The 12,824-nt window shown below is 37.1% G+C and overlaps 1 protein-coding gene across 16 annotated transcripts in view; it reads left to right on the forward strand.

Moving 5' to 3' along the window:
• Nucleotides 1-12,824, forward strand: part of TENM3 (teneurin transmembrane protein 3) — a 1,396,736-nt gene that overhangs the window by 1,151,218 nt on the left and 232,694 nt on the right. The window lies entirely within an intron of this gene.

The raw sequence follows: 12,824 nt of genomic DNA on the forward strand, positions 1-12,824 counted from the left end.
GGAAATACTTTCAGTAATTGAAAGCAGATTCATGTCTGGAGTTGTACAAGCCAAGGTTTTCATTTTTAAAATAAACCTTTTGTTCTTCAGCTTTAAATATTTCAGTGAGCCATCCGGAGACCTCTGTTAATTGCTAGAGTAGACTTTAAGGAAGGATTGGGGGAAAAAAAACTGAGAAAGGTATGTCAGCAATTAAATTTACTTAAAATAATAATGTCTATATTCCAGTGTATGAACATACCTTTGCAGTTTTTGTGCATACAATGTCTTAGTTTTCCTGTTCATCCCGTTCATGTGAATCTGAATTTGAACTATGCATCTGTCTATGGAGTGTTTTATTTTAAACTATCTTTGCCTATGTTCACCTTACTTAGCCCATTTGCCATTTTTTAACAGTTTATTAAACAAAACAGTCTGAACTTTGAAGATTTGGAGAAATACTGCTCTGCTTCAGTAAACAAGCCTGACACTGTAGTGATAGCTGCCCTTTGTTAACTTTGTGTCTGTTTTCTGGCTGATCCTGTGGCAAGCTTTCCAAAACCTTGCCTCCTAATGTTCTTGCAATGGGGGAAGAAACTTAGGATGTGAACTACCAAACTCCCAGACAAAGACTGAGCTGCTCTGGAGCTGTTTGTTAGAAGCTTTGAAGGTAGAGAACAATGGAAAATGGGGACAGAGAAAAGGAAGTACCTTCTCTCCCCTAAGATCTCTAATCCACAGAGTAAATTCACTGAAAATGTTTTAAAAAGTTTCTGAAGATGGCAGGAGTCCCCTATCCGTTGGAAAGTGTATTAATTTCTTAATAGACACAAAGATCTAATTGCCTGATGTTAAGTAAAGCTTATCATTAAGATAAGAATTTGTAATTTTTGTAATGGCACCAAATAGACTGGGTTTATTCCCATGAAATTCTGGGTGATGTGCATGTAGCTGGTGGAATGCACTTTTCCTTCTTTCAAAAGGTAAATCTTTTCATGCATCCTCAGTAAGTTCTGGCGGAAGTATTTGTGCAAAACCCAGAAAGCGGAAAGTGCTCAAACAAGAATAGGAAAAAATCTAGCTTACCTTTTTTTCATCCTTCAGATTGGAGTTCAAAACTGTTGAGCACCTCCATAACTACAAATGAGATGTTACACAATTTTTTAATTAGTAGTAGTTCTGCAATCTTGTGTGGAGAGTGGCCTCATATTTCACAGTAAAAGAGTATTTTTCCTTTCAGGGAGTTGTGAAAGTGTGTGTTACTATTTAGCCAGAAACCTACAACAATAGGACCTTTAAAAAAAACATTTTATGTTTAGGTGGCTTTGGCTTGTCATTTTTACTTTCTACCCTTTCTGACACGAGAAGTTGCATGTTCCATGCAGCATGGAGTATTTTTTTTTTTTCCGTTTCAAGTAAAGCAGCCAATGTGGTAGCTGTCTAGGAAAAACTGATAGTTGATGCAATAAAAAATATTAAATGTCATGTCAGATGTATATTCATTCTACAGTTCCACAATAAGAATGCTGCCATACACTCATCAACTTTGTAGATTTTTAAAATTGTAGATAGCAAGTTAGAGGCTGGACATTGAAATTAACTTTTCTGATAATGGGAAATTTTAGTACTGAAGAGTTTATCCTTTGGCTTGAGAGATATAGAAGTATCTGTAAATATCAGTATATGATGCTAATGGACCCAACTTAGGGAATTTATCTTGAGCTGTATTCTTTCAGTTATAATGTCCATCTGTGAAGATTTAACATGACTTCAAATTACCAAAATGGTCTGATAAGCAATTTTTAGATCAGACTTAATAACTTGAGTAACTTGAGTTACTTCCTGTAACTTGAGTAACTTCCCAATTCACTTGTTGAACTAAACAAGGAAAAATAAAAGGTATGTACACTTTTCTCATATCATCGCTCAAATGTTGAACAATATGTTCACTGTATTGTTGTCCAAAATAAGAAAAAATGTGAGCTTTCCTATCCTTTCTGCATGTGTTCAAGGATCTTATTGTTGGTTTTATTCATTCTAAATATGTCTATAGGCTATACTCTGTGTGGGCTTGAAGGACTTTTCCCAGAGGTAGTTACAAATTTATGCATTTCAGAATAGCAAGACGGCTTTTGTATGTTCAGTAATGTACGGAGTATGATGCTGTGAGCTGGTGACCTCACTAATGGTATGAAGATGTAGAGATCTTTTAGGTTTGAAGATTTTTACACAAAACAAGAAATCAGGATGAAATAAAGCAACTGTACAAAAAAAAAAAGTGTTTCTATAGGTTTCCATTTAAGTTAACCTTTTTAAATGTTAGGGACAAGTGGAAAAAATGGCTCTTACGTTCCTTTAAAAAGTGTCACCCACGTTAAAAACTCTGAACAGAATAGGTAGGTGGCTGAAATACTCTGAGTGAGTAGAAAGTAGTCATTCATCTTCTTTGTGTAAGGTTAAGGAATTCAAAGTGCAATTATACATGAAAACTTCAGGACTCAAGGTAACAACAAGGTGTGTAGTCTCCTTTTGAGGTTGTCTAGGGCCACCATTTATCCAAACTTGAAACTAAATAATTGTTTTGTATAAACTGCTGTAAAGTAGATTATTTTTGAAGCAAGCTCTTTAGATGTAAGAAAAAGATAGACTTCTCATATCTGGAAACAGTAAACCATTCTAGCTCAGAGTGAAAGGCTTTTTTATGGCTTGTTGTATACAGCAGAAAGGACTTTGCATACCTTTGGCATATGAACCATTGCAAACTTCATGGTTTTGATATTGTAATCACTGATTTTTGTATTTGCTACATGAAGGTACCTTTACAGGAGGTTTAACTTCTGGTGTATTCAGAATTCAGGAGTTGAGTCTGCATTAAGAAGTGTTATAGCAAAAGATTAAGCCAAATACATGAAGTAGTTGAAATTTGCACAAACTACATCTACCACTCAAAGTAATGGTGGCCTTACAAGATGGCAGAGGTGGATTTGCTGTAATTTCTGAAGAACTGCATTATGATGAAACTGATTGAAGACATGTGACAGGGTTTCTGCATACTTAATTTTCTGTGGCAAAGGAACAGCAATTTTGGCAGTAGCAGTAAGCTAACATAGCTAGTATCACATCAGCAGTGAGTTACATGTTTTTATCATTCTGATACAACTTGCTGTTTTGCCGCTTTCTTACTTTTGAAGGGGATTCAGACCTATACAGCAATAGTTCTAAGATACTTTAGAAGAAAAAAAATTTAATCTAAAATATCTCTTGCATCTCTGCATAACTATCATCCAATTGCTTTACCAGCTTTTTTATTCTTTTTATTATGTTTCAGTAGTTATTAGTCCAAGAGTTGTTGATATGGGACTTTTTTCTTGGTATCAAGAAGAATTAGTGTCCTGGAGAGCTATAAGGAATATAGGAGTATATATTAATCAAAACTAAAAAAAAAAAAATAAAGGCAAGTTCTGTTATATAATGATATTATTTGGTTGGTTTTCATAACTGTAAAAAGCATAAAAAAGCTTTTAAATTGTCATACCTGCCAAACTAATTTTTAAACAGCTTTAATTTTCACCTCTATTGTAGTTGCTGACCACACACAAATGAAAAAAGAAGGAATGGAAATGTTTTTATAGAACAGCTTTTGGTTTCATCATATAGACCTACTTTTTCATAAAACATTATTATACCCTCTTATGAAGTATAACCAGTTTCAAATCTGCAGAAATTTCAGAGTTGTTAATTTTTGCAGAACATTTTTCCTCTTAAGTCAGAAACCGCATAAAGGCAAAGACTGTTGTCCAGGGAGTTGTATAAAGTAGCCTGGAAAGCCTCTTATGTTCTTTCTTTTAAACAGAACAGAATTACCTTACGTAGCAAAGTTAACTTTGTTAACCTTTTATAATTATCTAACCATTATTTCATTTTACCCCCTGCTTAAAGATTGTACATTAATGCAATAGACACCTGGCTGTGCTCTTAAAAGTTTATTTGTCTTTCAATTCCTGTGATAGTAGGGGGCAGTATATCTCCTTAATTATCTTTGTTCAGGGAGATGTTGAAAGGCCAGGGTAGTTAAACAAGGCCATTTGGATTTGCAGTAAGGTCGAAGTCAGATGCAAGGAAAGTGGTTAAATGCATTATCATCTTATTGAGCACATCATCAGTAAAGTGACCTTGATGGAGGTGGAAAAAGCCATTTGGCTATTTTATGACAGCCACCTCTCTGCTGGCTTTATCCCTGCCAGAGTGTACTTCAAATAGCTTTATCACAGTCTTCTCTTGTTGCTTTGAAATCTGATTTTTCTTAATTACAGATAACGAGTTAAAGGCTGAACAATGAAATGAACTTTTCTAATAATGGCAAATTTTACTACTGAAGACTTTATCTTTTGGCCTGGGAGAACTAGAAATATCTCTAAATTGACTATTAAGGTGACCTTTATGTTAATTATTGTAAACCTGCCTTTAATGATTTAATTGATAATCATTGGTTTTTATTCATTACTCTACTGCTTTTTAAAGTGTTTTTTAAGTTACTGTGAGCATAGACAAGCCAACTTCCAGCCTTAGCAACAGGGACATTATTTGTTTGAATGTGTGGTTTTATAATGATACTTAAACCCTGGGAGGCCTGTGGCTAAGCTGGAAACAAGTAATTCAGAAAATATATCATTAATGGTTAAATTTCTATCTTACTTATGTTTTTAAGTGTCTTTGATGTCTTAAAAGCTTATAAAAGTACAATTCTAGCTATGGCATGTTAATATAAGTATTTAATCAAAATAATCTCAACTGTCCATCTTCCCTTCTTTCTTTTTTGCCTGTCTTTTCTCATTCAAGAAAGAATTCTTTCATTTGTGTAAAACTACATTGATTTCAAATTAACAAGGTAATTTTCAATTTTTGGCTTTTACAAGAACTTAGTGATATTTCTTTTTATAGCGCTCCCTGTCTAGGGATTGGCATAATTGTTAAGGGAATTTAAAACAAATGCACAAAATACAAGGAAAGACAGTAACAGGAAAACTGGATCCTAATTTGACCACCTGAAGGTATAGTTTAATTGACTGAGACTCACAGTAGAGCATTAAAAATTATTGGAGACTAGAGGGAATGATTTATAAGAAAAGATGAAAAGAAAGAGGAAAACAATGCAGCATAGTCACGTGGAAGAACCCACCTGCAAGATTTTTAAAGACCTTGTGGTCTCAGATGGCATATCTAGATGCAGTAAGATGAATCAAGGACCAGAAAAATGAACTGCATATCAAGACACATTTTGTAATGGTAACATCCTGGAGGCTGGGGAAGATGTCTCAGCACAGTTCATAGAAATTCCATTTTTTGAAGAACAAGTATTACTTGTATCATGGTAGTGTGTTGAGTGGCTGTTATACCTTTTATTCCTAAGCTTTGATTGTATGTTGCCATTTTAAAAGCAACTCATAAGTTCTACTTTGCAACCTATGAGCTCTTTCTTCAACACGTGGGTTATATCCTAAGAAGAGAGCAGGGTTCTTCTTCCCATGATCACCTCTGTCTTTGGAGCTGGAAAGCATCTAACAGTTATCTTCTCACCAGTTTATAGCAGTAAGAAAGCATATTACCCTTGGGTTTGCAGTATTTCTCTGGGACACATTACTTCGGGCAGTTAAGATTTTTAAGTTGCCAGTTTCCAACAATGTTTTGGTGTGGTCTTTAGCACAGGATTGTAGGGTGTTTTCTCAGCATGAAGCAGCATTGTCAAGATGCAGAATCTCTCCTTTCACTCATGCCAAGTTCCTCTAGTCCCTCATAGACTTGCCTATTGATCTACTCACCTATATGATGGAAGTGTCCTTTGCCTTTCTTAGTCTAAAGAATTTTTGTTACATTTTTCTTTCTGGTTAATTATTCTTACTTTCTCCTCAGCTCTCTCCTTGTACTTGTCAATCATGTTCTGCCATAAAGCAGAATGTATGTGTGTGTGTTTCCATATGCCCAACCAGAAGACAAACCTTTTGAAGGCAGACACATAGTCAGAGTTTGAAAATATGATTCTGTCAGACTGTCTTTTTCTTCAGATGACTTCAGGAAGGTTGCCACACAAGCTAAGCCTCTCCATTGTCTTGTAATGATACTGAATCTTAGAATCTCTCCTACCAAGCAAGAGACAAGCAGTAAGATGATGGATCTTGGGCTGAAGAAGATCTCACTGTCCCTTCACAAGTATGCTGAAAGTACTGACAGTATTGAAGACTTTTTTTTGTAGACTGGAAGTAACTATACTGTCTACCTTTTCTACCCTGTCTTCCTTTTCTTTTACTCCTTCTTTACAATTTTGGTTTATGGAGCTGAGCACATATTTTATTGCCAGGAGAGTTTCTTTTCAGCAGCTGTCTTTTCTCCAGTAAGGTTTATAACATTGAGCAGGTATCTTCAGTGCATTTCAGACAGTCTTATTCTGCAAACCCTGCTACTCCTCATTTGTATGAGAACCCAGTGTTTACCACCCTATTTTCCCCCTAAGATCAAGGAATCATAAACAGACTTTTCAGTCAGTGGGTTCCTCTCTGGATGTAAACACTTCTCCCCTGATGATTTTTCTATCAGTAGCATTTGGATAGTATTTTGAGTTATTCCTCAGCAGTTCTTCCAACTTTTCAAAGAGGAGACCTGTGTATTATTTATCAATTCTCTCTTCTCATTTCTACCCTCCAGCTTTTACATTACCCCCTCATCCTGGCCCTTTCTACCTAATCTTAATTTACTGCTGATCGGAGCCATGGCAGCAGAACCAGTTACATGAGGAAAAAAGAAGAATAAAAATAAAGCCTACCTCAGACAAAGTTATGGTTTGCTTGCAGTGATTTTGGTGACATCAGAGCTGAACATTCTTCACTCTGCTTGTATATTGTCTGCTTTTGTTTCCTGTAGTGCACTGTGCCTCATAAAATAATGGGTAACAAATTGTTCATTTTGAGTGTTTGGTTTCAGTTTGCAATGTACAGCAGAGCTTGTGCTAGAATCAGTTATTTGATTATATTTTCCCCTGTCTTTTTATGTGTAGCTTTTTTTGTGTGGAGTTTCCATGTGTGTTCTTGAGCCAAATGTGGTCAGTATGCAATAGAGTGCGTGGGGATCTTTACCAAGAAATACAAAAATGTACTGAGTCCTATAGCAAACTGAATTGCCAATGCTTCATGAAGGTAGGTTTATTTGGTATAGTCTGTATAGAAATGATAACCTTTATTAACATCATTTGTAGACTGAACTGTGTTAGTCTGGAACAGCATATGCATGCATGTGCATAGTTTGAATTTTAGCCAAGGGAGGGAGTCCCCCACATTCAGCTGGCTGATGTTGCGCTTGTGTTCATGGCTGTAACACAGCACCTCTTTAACATTCTACCTGAGTGTTGAAATGGAACAGGCTGTGGATGTTGATTAGTCCCGAAGCCTGGCAAAGCAGTAATACTTGAGAAGTATTGGAAAGTGTCAGTTCTGCTGTGCTGCAGACTAGCACCTACATCCATGAGGTATTCCTTCCTTTCTTCGATTTCCCAAATTTTGTGACATGGTGGAAGAGGGCAATGAAAGGGAAAGAAGAAACCAACCAGGTGCCTTTCTTTTTCCCTGTAGAGAGAAAAATTAGATTTTATGGAAGAAATAGATCCATAGTCTTTGTGTACAGTGGCAAAGGGAACAAGCCAAGGTCCATTTTCTATTCCAGCTCAAGTATTACTGATGTGCACAAGTGCTTCACCAACAGCCTGGGGACCTCATTCATTCAACCTTCTGCAAACAGTCCGTGGTTCATACTCTTCCTTGAACTGTGTGGGTGTTACCTAGAGAGCAGTGGTTGGTTAACCAAAACCTAAAGTGGGAAGAATGCTATCAGTTACAAATTATTGATGATTTTTTGCCAGGGTTTACCCTCAAGCTTGCACTAAACTGCTGCTGTTGAGTTAGTGCAGATATGAGCATTGAGCCTGAGGCTCATGGTGGGGAAGAGAGGGAAAGGGTAAAACAAAGGACACACCTGTGTCTCTAAACAAATTTGTATCTGGCAGAAGCCACTTCCAGCCTAACATTGCAAACTTAACAGCAAATTCATCCGGTATATCTGTCTCAGAATATTTTTCACGCTACCATTCTAGTTATGTCTGGATTTCTTTTTCTCTGTTGATTTCTGTGTGGTCCTGTCAGGGCAGGGCAGGTAGGAACTCTTTAAAGAGTGATCCTGACAAAGTTGGAGACTCTCTTCTTAATAAATAGTTATCTTCATTTTACTAATTCTTGATTCCACGGATTCACTTCCTGTGCTAAGAACATTTAAATGATGCTTTTGCTTCCAGGGTTTTTTTGTCATATAGCTCTTAATTTAGGATTACAAGATTTCTTTTTTAATTGGTTTAAAAAAATAAGAGAAAACCGCACAAGAATATGAAATGTCAGATCCCATTCAGCCTAGTTGAGAGCTTGCATGCATAACTACCTTGTATCTACTTCTTCTTTCCAGATTTGTTGCTCCTTTATCAGTGAAATCAGCTTGAAGAATGTTCAGCTTTGCCTCATTTTCATGTACACGTCCACATTTTTTGAGGCAAGTAAAAATAGTGACACTCGTGTCAGTGGTCATACTTCATTAAAGGGAGATAACTAAGTAAGAATAAATGTTTTGATGTGTTTTCTGCTGATTGTAAATGTATGAAATATGGTTTTTTAGTTCACAGAAGTATATGCACTCAACATCCTAAAAGTCATAAACCTTTGTACCATGATATTTCTATTGCTGCAATCGAATTTTAAGTTAGCTGAAAAGCATGTAAGTAGTCCCTTTTGGCTACCCATATGAAGAACCTGAGGAAATGTACTCATCTCTGTTGTAAGTCAATTATAATTCACACTAAATGTCTTTCTGTGGCCAAAGAATGACCTAGCTAGGTTATGCTCTAGATGGAAGTACATCTCCTTTTTAAAAGCCTTGTTTTTTGTTTAAAGAAAATGATTAGCACTGATGCATAGAAGCCAGATTTTTTTAAAGTAAGCTGATCTGTTAAACAGTAATTTATGGCTCTCCCTTTCACTCAAATGATGATTTGAATTCTACAGACAGACCTTCTACCTTTTACCTATGATAATTCTGGATAGCTCTTCTTCACTTCAGTAGGATTAAAAATATGCAGAAAGAAAATATTTTTTTGCTTTTCACAGACGAACAGTCAATAGGCAATTCACTGTCACTGTGCCAGTGTCATGCTTTGAGGTGGCACAAGGTCTTTCATTGAGGCAGATGTGTTCACTGGCACAGTTAGCGTGACTTCTGTCCAGACAGGCTGGTGCTTTCAAAAGAAATTTATATGGTAAAAGTTCCGTGGATTTAGTGGAAGAAGGGTTATCTTACTGGTCTGATCATTTGGGAAGATGTAACAGTAGCATATTTTATATAGATATACAAATTAACAATAATGTTGCATATTTTTCTCTGAAATACCTGAGTTTTGCAAGTATCTATGACATAGTTAGTCAAGCAGATTTTATTAGGTTGCTGTGCTCTTCCACATGGTCAAACTTGCTTCTTTCCTTTATATGCAGCATAAGTTGATGTGGCAATGCAGGGAAACAGTATATCCTTGTCAAAGAAGAACGTAATCTGTAACAAAATGTCTAGAAAATTTTGGAATTTTTAGTGTTCATGGTATATGCAGTGTTCATGGAGTCAGTATAATTATACATCTGTCATACAAGCAAACTAGGATCAAATCAATTCATATATACATTATGTATGACAAGTCCATATATTTATATTCCTGATATTTTATTATTGTACTTTCCTGAGTCATGCCAAAAAGAAGACAATGAAAGAAGTTACTGTTAGCTACTTGTAATTTCAGATACCCATACTTAAATATCTGCTAATGAGTATCTAGTAACAGCAAACCTGAATGTACAGTGATTTCACGAATACAAGCCGCACTGAGTATAAGCCGCATCTCTGGGTGTTGGCAAATATTTTGTTTTTTGTCCATAAATAAGCCGCACCTGAATATAAGCCGCTCTGTCGTTCGCAGCGAGGACCCGCGTGCAACAAAGTTGCCAATTAGTAACGGAACCGCAGAAGGGCGGGGTTTACTGGCTCGGCTCGGGCTGTGCAGGCTTGGCCCGCGAGGGGCTGCTGACGGGGTCGGGTGGCCCAGCTCGGTGGGGCTGCTCAGCGGGGCCTCTTGGGGCTGGCCACCGCCTCTGGGGTCGCTTGCCCTGGCCCCACTCCCGACACAGTGGCGGCGGGCGAGCACGGAGCACACCCCGGTTCCGGCGCGGTGGCGGTGGGCGAGCACGGAGAGCCCCCTGCTCCCACCGCGGTGACGGAGAGCAGGGGCGGAGCCCCCCGCCTCCTCCCCGAACCATGGGGATGTCAGCACAGAGCCCCCTGCCTCTCCCCCGCCGGAAGTAGGGAACTCCCCTGCCTGCCTCCCTCCCCCCACACTGCCAGTGCTGAGCTGACCCCACCCACCACACAACACAGTAACCAATTTGTAACAGTCGCGAAATCCTGGGTTTTACTGGCAGGCGCTCGGCTCGGCACCCTGGCTGGCACTTCTGGGGTTGTAAATGTCAGAAAATTATTCACATATTAGCCGCTCCTGAATATTGGCCGCATTTCCTGTTTGAGAGCAAAAATCCAGGTCAAAATAGTGCGGCTTGTATTCCTGAAATTACTGTAATCTAGATAAAACCATGCCAATGCATGGCTCATAAAATAAGAGTTCTTGGGTTATTCAGACTATACCTAGAGTTCCAGTGAGCTTTTGGATACAAAAAAGTGCTAGACATTATTAGAACATATTGTATGCATTGATACTTTGAGGTTATGTTACAAGTTATTTGCTATATGTGATAAGACTTGTCATAATAGTCATGTACTAAGCAGCAGCTAAAGTTCCCTGTGCAACCTGAATTAACCTGAGGTCACAGATGGGATCTGATATCTGAATCTTTGGAGTTTCTAGATCCTATTGCAAAATAAGGATTATTGCCTCCCAGAATTATTTCAAGATAATTTCAGGATCTGCTCTCTCCTTGAGAGCGATCGCTATTGCATTCATGTGTCTGTAGAAATACCCGTCAGTGTCCCATAATTTCATATGGCAGCACAGAACTACCTAAGAAGGCACAGAGCCAGCATAATCCTGGTAGAGTTTGGATTGGAAACCACTAGTATAGGCTGTTAGGCCAAGGCATAGATTATTGAAATAAAATATTATTAATAAATTGAAATATTATCAATATTTATAAAATATCTTGGACTCACAAGGAAGAAATCCAAAGCTTTTAATATCCCCCACCTCTTCAGAGGAAATTTGTATGCAAGCTGACTGTTGCACCAAATTTCAGACAGATATGAATTAAAACCAAGGAGATTACGACTAGACACAATTGCTTTTGTAGACAAATTCCCTGGTATGTAGCAGCTGTAGCACTAGCAGGTCTTTACATGCCCACAAGAGCAAATCAGTTTTTAAAGAGATAGTGCATTTGAAATTAACAATCAGGGGTTTTTTTATTTTTTATGTCTTTATTACAAGCATGTGTAAAGTTTGAAGTGCTGTCTACTTGAGTTCCCTGAAACAGATGTCTAGTGTGTGTCAAATATGTCTAATACATTTCTTGGCCCTTCTCAGGGCCAAGGAACTTAAAATCATGAGGTAACAAAGTGTTTCTTTAGTTATTTTAGGTGTTATGGTGATGTTAAATGCAGATACCTTTCAAATGGCCAGCATTTGAGAGCTGTTATCTTTTTCATGCTATGAAAGCCTTGAGAAAGAGGGAAAAGCCATTTACTGACAGACTTGTTAGTCTTCTTCAGAGGCATCCTCTTTTGTCTTCCACACTTTGTAACTGATTACAAGCACACAAATGTGGTTTTTTTGCTGTCATGAAACACTCTTGAAGAAAGGATTTGGAAAGCAGGTTTGCAGGAAACACAGTAATGGGAGTATTTTAAACTCCTTCATCCACATAAGGGAAAAGGGTGTTTCAAGTTGTTACTTGCACTGTAATGTGTGAATAATAAAATACTCTCAAAACTATTAGGCAACTGACCACAAGCTAGTTTTATTAGATAGCAATAGATTACAAGTGTGGTTACATTTCACAAATATGTACAATATTTATGACAATAAATGTATTGAAAGCAGTAGTCTCGCTATCCCTTAGACAATATTGAACAGTTTAATCTCAAGAGATTTAGAAATACAAGTATAATGGGATATGCTTGATAGGGAACATACCTCCTTATTTCCTACTAAAATTTAAATGTCTTTTGAATAGTATCTTTCCTACTTGTCTGTGACTGATGTTAAAACTTGTATCTTACATGTTAAGGTGTTAAAACTCACATCTATAGCAAATAAAATAAATAAGCTCTGATAATAGGCATGGAAAATGGGTAATAAATTTATGCTCATTATTAATGAACAGAATTTAAATGTGTAGGTCTCCAAGGACCAGAAAAATGTTTTTCTTTCATCATTTCTAAAAGGCTTTGTTTAATGCCAAAATTCCTGCATGAATAGGTATAAAAAATCAGCTAATCAGAAATTCACACTAGTCAAATGAAATATTTTGGGTAGACAATATCTTTCTTCTTGGATTCTTGAATATATAATAAAGCGATCTTAAAATTGTTGAAGAATCTGTGATTTAGTAACCTATGTAAATTTTCATCAATACTGCAAAATTATGGACTTGTTACTATGTGGAATAACAGAATTTTGATTACAAACTTAGAGATGATAAATACCAAGAACATGTTAAAGCTCTGGCACCTTTTTAACCTGTAAAACCTCCTTACTGGCTACTGCA

This window comes from Catharus ustulatus, chromosome 5 (assembly GCF_009819885.2).
Source record: "Catharus ustulatus isolate bCatUst1 chromosome 5, bCatUst1.pri.v2, whole genome shotgun sequence".
In the NCBI taxonomy this organism is placed as follows: Eukaryota; Metazoa; Chordata; class Aves; order Passeriformes; family Turdidae; genus Catharus; species Catharus ustulatus.